Source organism: Trichoplusia ni, chromosome 20 (genome assembly GCF_003590095.1).
Source record: "Trichoplusia ni isolate ovarian cell line Hi5 chromosome 20, tn1, whole genome shotgun sequence".
In the NCBI taxonomy this organism is placed as follows: domain Eukaryota; kingdom Metazoa; phylum Arthropoda; class Insecta; order Lepidoptera; family Noctuidae; genus Trichoplusia; species Trichoplusia ni.
The window spans coordinates 3887336-3899659 of record NC_039497.1 but is presented as its reverse complement, the minus strand read 5'-3'; the positions used below and the strand labels follow the sequence as shown (position 1 = coordinate 3899659).

Sequence of the window (12324 nt, the reverse complement as noted above, 5' to 3'; positions counted from 1 at the left end):
TGTTTTAAATTCATGTGCGTTTAAAAACTTTGTCGAAAAGTTCGCAAGGAGGACCTCACAAATGATTTGAAGGGTGTAACTAAACTACAATAAGCAGAGCAATACATTGAAATATTTTCTAATAGTTCATTTAAAAACGAAGCAATTTTTTTTAACTCTGGATTGTAATAAAATATTTTTTTTCTCATAATATCGTGGCTAAGCCATAACTGCATAAGTGAATCGATCACAGGACGATACACTTGGCGCGATGGTCCGTAGATGGGTGACCATCTTTGTCATGACGAGTTCCTCCATGTTTCGGAAGGCACGTTAAATTGTGGGTCCCGGCTGTTATTCATACATCTTTGACAGTCGTTACAGGTAGTCAGAAGCTTGAAAAAGTCTGACAGCCAGTCTAACCAAGGGGTATCGTGTTGCCCAGGTAACTGGGTTGAGGAGGTCAGATAGGCAGTCACTCCTTGTAAAACACTGGTACTTAGCTGAATCCGGTTAGATTGGAAGCCGACCCCAACATAGTTGGGAAAAGGCTAGGCCGATGAATATCGTATTATCATCTCTAGGCTATGTACTAATAACTAATTATTACTATTTACCTTTATTCTAGTTATTGTCATTTGACTAGGACTGATGGCAGTCTAATCGGCGACATTGTGCCTGAAACAAAGCGAAACAATCATTAATTAATTTGTCATAATAATATATTAATAACACAACATTAAAATGATAACACATAGTCATAATACAATTGCTAAAGCAAAAATTTCATCAAATTCGCTACAGGCGTTTAAGAGATTCGCGAGTGCAGATTAACAGCACAGCGGTTGGAACAATCGAAGTGATGCCTGAAATTAACATCAAAACAGGTACAGCCGTTATGGAGATTAGACTAATGCAAGCAAAGAGTTTTGAAATTATGACCAAAAGACTTTTTACTCTAAGTTACTATGTAGCGGCTGAAGAAGACCTGGGTTCGATTCCCACTCAGGAAAAATGTGTGATGAGCAAGATCATTTGTTCTGTGTCTGCGTGAGATTTATTGCGAATGTTTTTAGGAATATATGAGAGTAAGTTTCTATATCAGTTGTCTCATACTCATAATACAAGCTTAGCTTCGTTTGCCACTAGATGGCGTTGTATGAAAGTTGTGGGATATTATTATAACAGTTGCAGCAATTACTTAAAGAGGCGGCGAACTTTCGGTCCCTAATAGCTATAGCTTCAGAAAAGGACAGATAAATAGAGAGAGAGAAAAGAGAGAGATAAATATAGACTCTAATATAGGCGAAATTAGCAATAAATATCAATGTTCTAATGTGAAAGAAATAGCTATTTTCAATAATAAGTGATTATTAAATGTCAATGTCACATCAGCTAATTAAAGAAAAATTTTATGAATGTAAAAGTATAGAAAAAGTTGTAGCTTTTAAAAGGCAAGGCCTTCGATAAACTCACGGTGAAGTGTCGCGGGTTCGAGCCCCGCGTAGGACAAGCATCTGTGCGATCCACGAACGCTTATGCTGTAAGTTTCTTGTGCATGTGAGTTGTTTGCTTGAAAAGCCTCTCGCATTACAAGAATTAAATTCCTTAGTGTATACACGGTGATTTTTTAGTCGTCTTACAAAAGGAGCCCAGTTCATGTATCCGACGCAAAATACCCCTTATCGCGATTATTATTTTTTTATCATCAACTAAGACCATAAGTACGAAGAAAAATTAAACAAGAGAAATCTGAAAATACTCTTAAAAATTATAAAAACGCCGCCGCCCGCACCCCTCAAGTTACAAGGCTCGGACCGCGCTCGCAACAGAGCTGTGTTTCTAAAAAACTACGAAATGCATCATAATATTGAATAAAAATTGCATTTTAAATTTATTCAAATCTCATAAATACTTATTTTTTTATCATGAACGTGTTCTAGTCATTGGAAACATGAACTGGGCTGCTTTTGTAAGACGACTAAAAAATCACGTATTAATTAAATTATTAAAGTATTGCTCCTTTATAAGGAAAAAATATGTTTTATTTATAAGTTTCGTTAAGAGCAAACGGGAAAGCGATCTTCAAAAACTTTAGTAAGTTCTTACGCAAAATTATCAGTTAAAAGTAAAACTGTATTTTATAATGAATAGCCAAATATTGTGTACTATCACAAATGGCGTACTATAATACAGGCCGCTCTGGCCTGCGGTAACACGTGTGCTTAATAAAGGCCAGCTAGTCGATCAAGGCTTTGGAAACACTATAACCAAGACCTTTGACAAGATTGTCTAAATAGGTCTTAAGCACACAGCAAGCTGTACTGTGCGCAATTGTTTAAACTAATTTTCTTATAAGAACGAGTGAAGATAGCATTATTTGTAAAACTGTCCGTAGTATACAAATTTGTGTTAAAGAAATGTTATTTTTAAACTGAAATTCGAAGGGAATCGATTATAGAGTTCTCTCGATTAATTCATATCGATAAGCCTAATCGATTCTCTTTACGTTCCAGACAATCGAAGTGCCTTATAGAAGTCAGCAAATGAAATAAATAATCTGGAAGAGTACAGAAAGACAGGTTATAAAAAATTGTCACCGTCCATATTGAACACGAGAACGCTTTTTATAAATCGCAAAAAGTATTAACAGTCGATATTTTTTTTATATACCAAGCGTTTTGAAATGTAATCCATAACAGCTTACATCCAATACTCACACACACACACACACACACATCGCTAATCCGATTCCACGATACTCGACCGACCTGGACGTGTCTTGTTGCTTAATCCGATACTCTATACATTGCTGCGTCGAAAGCACGGAATTCTCCGAACGCTGGTTTAACAAAGCGATGTATGACAAACACTGCAGGCTTCACATTCACTGAGAAAGGAATGGAATCTCTTGTTACAGGTGAAAGGATGAGAACTCTTTATAAATATTTTGCTTCGTTGCTCCTGAAAAGGTATGTAAGCCGATGGCATTGCATATTTCTGTTTATTTAAGTCAAAGCCTGGTATTGCCATTTTACCTACGATTGCTTTCATCATTTAGCTGCTTTTTATAGCGTAAGCTTCTTACGACTTTTTATTTCAAAGCGACGGCAAATGCAAACTGCAGGTACGACGAAACAGGTAATAAAATAGTAAAAAAATACGGGATTTAAAAATGTGCACTCGGATACTATTATTGATACGATACGGATACGTTCCAAAAGCTTTTTAGCATTTATTTTGTCTCTTTTAATGCGACGGCCATTTTGTATTCTCTCGGCTGGCGTTAATGGGGATTCGGAAAATATAATTCACATTTCGAATGCATGATCTACTTTTGGTTAATTATGAAATATTACGAGTTCTTTATTTCAACAAAGAGGATATTATATTAAATATTTAATATTATTTTTTGTGGTGACTATATTTTTTTTTTAAATAATACTGATCCCAAGATGGCGTCTCTCTGGAGGCTTTCAAACATATTGTCTTAATGTATTATTATTGCAGTTGTAAAAGGCGACATCACATTCCGAGGCGATAAAAGAAAATGGAAAAAGAGATTTATTAAAAAATACTAGATACTAATATTAAAAACGTGAAAGTTTGTATAGAAAGATGTTTGTTACTCGTTCACGCAAAACCAATGAACGGATTTGGACGAAATTTGATAAAATTATAGTTTATAAACTGGATCAACACATAGGATAGTTTTTACTCTGATTGAGTGATCTCATGATTATTTTCGGTGGACCCGCTGATACCAGCTAGTATGTGGCAATGTATAGATAGATAGATAGAATGTATCTATGAGAAATAAAGATTGATTTGTCAAATAACACTATATGACTGGCCTGTTGGTCTAGACGGTAAGTGACCGATGTTCTAAGGTTCGATCCCCACCAAGGACAAATGTTTGTGTGATGAGCACAACAATTTTTTCTTAGTCTGGGTGTAAATTATCTACAATATTTATGTATTTAGATGTTTATCAGTCGTCTAGTACTCTTAATACAAGGTTTGCTTAGTTTGCCACTAGATGGCGTTGTGCGAAAGTTGTGGAAAAAAAATCAGCTTGTATACAACTCTTTTCAATACTAATTTCCGAAGCATATATTACATTGACCATCAGAACATACCTACTTGGGCCACATAACATTATCTTAGTTCCTTTGACTGTTCAGTTACGGTATTAAACTGAGGCCAAGACGTGTGTGCTATGTCAGTCATGTACTTGGAGAATGGTACAATACAGTGGCTATCATGTGTCGAATACTCGGAACAATTAGCTAATCATTGCTGATGTAGATCTAGGGCAGATGGAATCTGGGCTAGGATGTGTGCTTGTGGTCGGAGTCGAGTGGGTGTCGTCGCTACGTCAAGAAATTAGCGCGACGTGTCGCGAGTTCGATCCCCGCGAGGGATATGAATTTTTGTGATAGACGAATGCTTGTCTCGTGTCAGGATGATGTATTAATTCCTTAATGCAGGAAACTTATTTTTTAAGAAGAAAAAATTGTTAGCTTGTATTGACTGACATCCATTTTATAATATCTATGATATATGTCAGGCTGAGGCAGTCAAATTTTATTCATGAGAAAAAAACACACTTACATATTGACACCGATAAAAAAAAATAGCAATCTCATTTATGTACTAGTTCAATAAATTTAAGTATGAAATTACATCAGTGCTTTAAAAGGCTAGAAACGATTTACGATGCGTAATTATTATCTTCAATTTAATAATAATAGAACTAAATCAATTTTCTCCTTATTAAATTAAATTGTCAATGTGCACGGTCAATTACGACATAAATCATGTAGACAACTGAACAATACATTTAAATAATAATGTTGGTATTTTAAATCGCTTTAATACCATGATTCCTATTTTAAAATCAAAAAGCGGTTGCAATCGAAAAGCGGTGTAAACCTCTTTTCGAATCAAATTGCGTTCCGAAAATAAACGTCACAACAATAGCTGCATCAATTAACGAAAACCTACCTTTTGCGTCTAAAAATAGAGTTTTAAATTGCTTAAATGGACGGAGCAATTTAAACGTCAATTTAATTATGATATTTTCCCGAATGCATATTTGTGTAGGCCGTGTGGGCGCTACTACAGAACCGATTGTCACTCAACCCTCAACCCACGTTACGTTCGGAAAGCGATACCGAGCCCATGCAATTTAAAATTATTTATAGAGTTTATTTATAACATTTAATAACCACATCAAAACGTATGAATATTATTTTAATTTTAAGATTTAAAATAGAAATGCTGTTTAATTTGTAATGTCAACTTCAGTTTTTATGTTACTGAAAAAACTTGACTTTATGGTTTTTAGGTAAAATAAGGGAAAATTGTTGCAAACAAGCGAAGGTACATTTTATACATCGAAAAGATTTTCCTACAAATATCTTCAATTCGACAATTAAGTGATTTCTACAGTTTTTAACATTTATTCAAAAGTCACTTCACAAATTCCATGTTAAGTGACCACTCGACGTCATACTAAAATTTAATTTAAAAAACACACACAACTACAAACCGCCGCAATAAAACGCTGGAAAGACAATAGCGCTTAATTCCGCATCAATCGTATTCACATAATTCCCTTTCGCAATAAAAACTCCTGTGAAATTTTGCAGATTAATGCCACTGCGTTTTACACAAGGGCCGGCTAACAATGCGAAAACGATACGCCGACTACACGCGCGCAAACCGTGAATATAATGAAAAAGTAAAATGGAATATTGTATTAATACCCAAAGCCTGATCTAATAAGCTTACAACTTGAAATTTATTTTTAAAAATTCGAACGTTCCAAAATTGGAATTCTCTTTTCGAATTTATTCAAGTGGGATTATTAATTAGTCTTGTTTCGGCGGCCATCTTTATTGGCACGTGAAATATTTGTGCACGAATAAAATTGGAATATGTCAAAAAAGATTTGATTGAACTAAATTATTGAGAGACACCGTCGCACGTCGACCGACCGACGTGTTGGACTCAAATATTTGATTGTTCACGCCGCTAGTTGTAACGTTTTGTGGAATATTCCGTGTTTGAAATTTGAAAAAAAGAATGCGTTTTTTTGCTTTCACGTTTTTCATTTCATTGCGTTTGGTTTCGAAGGTATGACGTTTGACAGAACATTTAATGTTTCATAGTCCTCAACCATTTAAATGAGAAATGGATTTTATCTCTAGTTTTGCGGTCAACTAGCAAGAAAAGCCGTTTTTAAAGCCTACGACTTCTTAATATTATGTTGACTAGCTGATAAAATCCATCCTATGTGTTAATCCTGGTTATAAACTATCTATGTACATCATGTGAGGTACAAACATCCATACATCCATACATACAAACTCTCGCGTTTATAATATTCCTCGGATTACCCTGTGACATTTCCACAAGCTGCTAAACCCGCTGTGTGGGTGCACAACAGACAGACAGACCGACTTCTGCATACAACATAACGACGTATGAATATTATCGATAATCCTGATACGCAGCATATAGTTTGACAAGCTCGGAATCTGAGCGTGGGCGAATTCAACAGAACACAAACAAAGGAATATTAGAATATTGTAAATAGACTCGCAATGGTACCGAGAAATTCTGTCTAACGTTCATAATGCGATTGCAGTTCTAGACAAACCTTGTTATAGAAATTCATAGGTAAGAATTAAACTTATGTGTTGCGATTCTTTCAGAGAATGGAAAAAACTAGTGCGTTATTATTCCCGCCATTTTTATTTTGAGAATAACTGTTAGGGTGCTTTAACCATATTCAATTTCGAGAAATCCTAAAAATGTAGTTGTGGATATATGATAGATATATGATATTCATACAGATAAATTTATAGATTTAAAAAATCCAAAAACCCATATTTTAAGTGTCACTCCATTATAATTTCATCAAAATCTAACCGTTTTTATAGTTTTAAATTGCATTGACATCGGCTTTGAAGCTACCCTAAAAATTTCAGCTTGCTAGCTTATCGGGAAGTGCTTTACAATTGAGTTGCAAAAATCCAACCGGAACGACAAACAAACAAGTGTGTAATAAAAAAACGTTGGTAATTCCACAACATGATGGCTTTTGGAGCAAATGAGTCCTGAAGTGGAGATCACGAATCGGAAAGGCAGTAGCCCCGAGCCCGATGGACCGCTGGCAAACAAGGTGCAACTGTATGTGGAAAGCGGAAGACCTGGCGTTCTGGTACAACTTGGGGGAGGCCTATGTCCAGCATTGGACCTGCGTAGACTGAACTGATAGATAGAGGCATTAGCATGTGAGATGACGTCATATAGAAAGGTATGGAAGAAGAAGACATGTTGCGCCGACTTCAAATACTAATTGGAATAAGGGGCTAGGGAATAATGATGATGCCCTCGGGAAACCAGAAGGAAAACTTACCGTTACCATAAAATAAATTAATTTAGTAATTTATTCAAATTGGGCTACTAAGTAGCACTTTTTGAAGGTTAGATTACATTGGACAGCACCTAGTTTCGCCGACCCTTCACCGCTTTTTATGTGCGTTTGCTGTGAGAGGAGAAACGGCGCAACAGACTCCCCAGTCCCCTAATGAAGACTATACATGGATATTCAGTAAAATATTAATTGAAAATCAATTTGCTTTCGCTCCAACGTATCAAGTTACCGCTAAATTAACTAGTTCGCGCTCGTACTAATCAAAAATTAGTTAACGCTGTGTCGCGCGCCGTAATTAAATGTTAATAATATCACATGATACTCCCACATCAGCCACGTTCTGTAAGCGTTGTGCGGAATGCACTTAGCGTTCTTATTTTTTTATGTGGCAACATTTGTGAATTGTTGCCCACTGAGAATAATATAGTTTTAATTTACACGAGGGATGTTTTGGAAATTTTATGGTTTTTTTTTTTAATATTTTTATACAAATTATAGGATTGGGTAATAATAATAATTGTTGTGAATTTGTAAGGTAGTTGGTGGAGTGGAGTCCCTAATGGTATCTATTTTTTTCATACAATTGGATTCAAATGATTTTTAGTGATAACTTTTTTAAATTGAAGACATATAACATTATATATATGCTTCCTCTTTTTTCGAACCGGTCTAAAAACACGAGCATACTCCGTGGCGTCACGAAACAACATGTATAACAAAATAAACTTCGAGTACTCGGATCAATAAACAACGTTGTATTTCCAATATCATACAGCCATGGAATATGCAAAACATGCTATTTAAACAATAACATATTTCACCAGTACAAAATAAACAAGCGACTGTGGTTCAATTGCAATAGTCCATGTTTTCATATACCTACGATATTTAATATTTAATATAAACGTTACGTAAACAATTTCTCTTAAATGTATAATAAACACGCTTTTAAATTAATTAGGTTTAAATAAGCGGAAAAATTGGAGTAAATCATGTTGAAACAGCAAACGAAAAACTGTTTGGGGATATTTAATTTAAAAGAGTTTTTTTTTTGTTAATATACTTAATACTAAAATATGAAAAATAAGATTTTTTTATTTTAGTCTCAAGGTTTAAGGTGTCATCTATCTCTATACAAAAATTCATCGAAATCGGTTCACCCGTTTTGGAGCGTGAACAGGTAACAAGCACACTCACATTTATAATAAAAGTGTGATAGAAGCCGGTAGGTATAACGCGGTAAGTATTTATTTTCTACAACTGCAAAGTCTTATTTAAAAACGTATTTGAAAACCTCCAAGAGAAAACAGTACCGCAATCTAAAAGAACGCGTTAATTAACCTTTAAATGATTAATTACAGACACTTTAAATGACCATACTTTTTTTTGTACTTGTTCAAAATAATGTACACGCGGACAAATTCTTTCAGCCGCTTTTGTAAGGAGCGGTTTGCACTGTGGGCAGCGGAATTCAATTGCCGCCCGAGCGTCACGGCGAATATTGACAATATCCGTCGACGTCCGCACGTTGCCTTAATAATAATTTTGCAATTTTGTGTAGATACGTAGGTAGGTACAACATTTAAGGACCATTAGGTAATAGTCTTGTAACTAACTCAAAAATAAAATGAAATTTTTACTGTCAGAATATAAACGAAACGAAAAAGTATTCTAATTTTAATGAACCCAAATCTAAGTACCTGAATACCGTAAAATTTGCAATAAATCCAACGTATTTCACACGTTATAAATCTCTATTGGATCGGTCGGTTCACTCGATGGCGAAAACAAAAGCAAGTTGAACTCCATTTAAATTTATTCGTTGCGAGTAAATACTTTCGCGCGCTGCGGTCTACCGAATTTCCAGTGGCCGCTAGCCGAGTTAAATACACTTCATCTAATTTCCAACGGCAATCAATATTGCACCGGCAACGCAGCAAATTGTGGTCCTAGACAATTATTTACCCGCGCTAAATTTAGATTCTCTAATTAGTCGGCGAGCGTTCAACGTAAACAATGCAGATTATTTGGAACTCTCAATTTGTGCACACATACATAGTTTGAGCGACCATACTTATTCTATACATTTTAAACTTTGAATTCCGAACGCCGAATTCGAAACACGAATTGAATATTTAAACGTCGAGCTGATACACTTGCGGCGGTTTTAATTTTAAAATGATTCGAACGTTATCTTTACGGAGAAATGTATTGTTCATTTGTGACTTATCGGGAATATTGAATATGAGCGTTGTATTACTTTAATTAAGCCATCACTCGTATCAACTGGTTGCTATTGAAGCTGGCGTAACGTGTGGCCTGAAGCTGCACACTCATTAAGCCCGGTGTTCGTGAAAAAGAAATATTTAACACTGCAAGGTAAAATGATTGAACTGCTAAAGGTTTAATTAAAGCTAATTAAAACGTGTTTCAACTACCTCGGTTTTAAATTCGTACAGGATTACAGCTTTATTGCGAAACAATTGGTTAATAATATAATTGAAATTATCGAAATAATATTTAAGCATATTCTTTGTGGTTTATTAATTTGTTCTCTGGTTTTGATTAAACTGTTTGTGAAGTAGAAATATTCGCCTTATTAACACGGCACAGCAGATATTATGTCGCAAATCGCTAAGAACTCGCAATTTTAAAATAACGTTTGTTTGAAATTACAAAGTAGCCAGCGAAAAAAAAATGTAATGTAATTTTGATTTCTATTCGAATTAAAAAAATCTAAAATTAAAAATAATATAAATAATTAAAACCCAATAAATCACATTAAATAAAAAAATCTATAAAAAAGAAATAAATACACAATAAAATTCAAAAGACATACCAATTCCAAATTCGAAATCTCGAAACGAAGCGGAACGAAATATTATCACTCACCACACAGAGATGAACGGAACGAAGTGAAATCTCGCGCGTGAAGTGTGAACACAACACGGGATAATATTACTGGGAGCGGTGGGAGAGACACCGGGAGCGACCGCGCGGGGCTGGCGACGAGCGACGACTGGCGACTGGCGAGATGCGAGGCGCGCTGCTAATTGGAGTCTCGAGCCAGGGCCCGCGCATGCGCGCCGCGCCATGCACCGACACAATTTAATACCATTTGATTTTTAATAAAATCGGGAGGGAGCAAACAAAATGCATTGCGGCCTCGTTATGGCCGCGCTCTGATGCAGATGCCTGTGTTTTTAATGACATACAAAAATATGAAAGACCTTTTGAACTCCTTTTTTAATGTTGCCTCAAAGGATGAATGGAGACGAAAGCAATATTTTTATCGTTGCCTTATTTGCGTCGAGTGTGGGAGATTGATGCTTCAATGCATGTTTAAGCTATTTTAATTATATCGTTTTTTTTTTCAAATTTCAGTACCATATGGAGTTCGGTTTTCTGATAATCTGAAATTCTACACTTTTACTAAACAAAAAATGAAGTAGATATAAAAATCTATACTAATATATACAGCTGAAGAGTTTGTTTGTTTGAACGCGCTAATCTCAGGAACTACTGATCCAAATTGAAAAATGATTTTTGTCTTGAATAGACCATTCATTGAGGAAGGCTTTAAACCACGCTGCGACTAATAGGAGCATAGATACAATGGAAAATGTGAAAAAAAACAGGGCAGGTATAAATCATAACTTATATCTTCTACCCACGGGGACGAAGTCGCGGGCAACAGCTAGTCTAAGAATATTCCTAAATAAATCCTACTAATATTAAAAATACGAAAGTTTGTAGGTACATATGTATGGATGAAAGAACCACACGTTTATAACCGATTTCATGTTCCCGTAGAATTATTTTCGATTTGATTACATTTAATACTCACGGTAGACAAATCGATTCATCTATAAAAACAATCTGACAGTCCACCAGATTCCGCACATCATAAAACTCGACAGTTCTATATGCAGCTGCACCTCGTCGCGAGACCTTAACCTTGCAGGCTTCCTCTTAATGTATTACCAATGCTTTTAGCTAACATCGACCTTCGACCGACCTCCAGCACATTTCTATTTTATTATTTAATACTTGTAAGAGGCGGGAGCGTGGCCCAGATCAACAAATAGACAGCTTCAACCTCCATCCACCGATTTCACGGGCGCTCAGTGAAAATGAAAGCGGACTTGCATTGAAGCTTGCTGGGACTTTGGATTCACATCTAGTGACACTTTTGTGGACTTAGCCGCGATTTCTTTGTAGTTTTCGAGTTGAATTAGTCTAGTGTTGCAGGGATTAATGAGGATTTGCTGTCTAAACTTATCGCTACTGGAATTACAGAGTTTATTTTTTCCGTTTCTTTTTTCTCGTTTGATACGTGATAGTTCAAAGTGAGAGTTTTCACATTAATAATAAAGTAAATTAGTTTAGTGAAGAGGCTTGATAAAACGGTCAATATAACTGGTAGCTTTTTAATACAAACATTTTCTAATATGACTTATCTGCCTCTGAATACACGATACGATTTCCCTATGCTTGAAACATGGGTCATCACTTTTATAACACCATTTATACACCTGTTCAATTTAAACTAATAAATTTGGAGCAAGAAACCCACCTCGGTAATTACTCACAAAGTAATTTGTCACAAAGTTTACTCAGAAGATCCACATCAAAGTTAAGCGCGCAAGTTTTTAGACTAGGCAAATACTAGGGTAGCATGCATCGCTGGGAGAACTTGGAATATTAAGGCCGAGTATGAAAGGACCGGTAAATATGATACGGATAAGCGATATTGAGGGCTTAATAGAAATAGGTTAAAGAAAAACTAATCTACACTAATATTATAAAGAGAAAAGACTCGTATGTAATGAATAAAATCAAAAACTACTGGACTGATTTCGAAAATTCTTTCACAATTGGAATGTTTAATTATCTTA

The 12324-nt window shown here is 35.4% G+C and overlaps 1 protein-coding gene across 5 annotated transcripts in view; it reads right to left on the bottom strand.

Annotated features, from left to right (window-relative positions):
- Positions 1 to 10903, bottom strand: part of LOC113503686 (glucose transporter type 1) — a 65146-nt gene extending 54243 nt beyond the window's left edge. For 3 of the 5 annotated variants that reach the window (XM_026885740.1, XM_026885743.1, XM_026885744.1), the window contains exons 1-2: positions 10266 to 10903; positions 597 to 657 (exon numbers count right to left, since the gene is read on the bottom strand). The gene's annotated coding sequence lies outside the window, so the exon portion shown is untranslated. The remainder of the gene's footprint in view (positions 1 to 596; positions 658 to 10265) is intronic. The other 2 variants (XM_026885742.1, XM_026885745.1) reach the window with 1 other exon arrangement.
- Positions 10904 to 12324: the final 1421 nt, after the last annotated feature.